This window comes from Dreissena polymorpha, chromosome 14 (assembly GCF_020536995.1).
Source record: "Dreissena polymorpha isolate Duluth1 chromosome 14, UMN_Dpol_1.0, whole genome shotgun sequence".
Taxonomy (NCBI): domain Eukaryota; kingdom Metazoa; phylum Mollusca; class Bivalvia; order Myida; family Dreissenidae; genus Dreissena; species Dreissena polymorpha.
The window spans coordinates 1,185,640-1,185,959 of NC_068368.1; positions in this window are offsets into that span (position 1 = coordinate 1,185,640).

A 320-nucleotide genomic window follows, 5' to 3' on the forward strand; every position below is an offset into this window, starting at 1 on the left:
TCTTCCGCCTACGAATACAATGATATTTTATTAAACAATGGATATTTAAATGACCGGGACTTTCTCTTTTACGTCATAAGTAACCGAAAACCATTGTCAATCTATTAATATAATACAGGTGTGACGATAAAACAATATGTTTAGCAAAGTGATTAAGCAAGAACAAAAGAAAATCACATAATGAAAGTACCTCTTAATATGGCTAAATTGAAACACGGGGAAGTATTGAATTTAAGTTCACAATAGAAAGACTTATACGTATGTGTATTTTAATTAGTTTAACGTTTAATCATAGTCGAAATAATATATCGAATTAAATG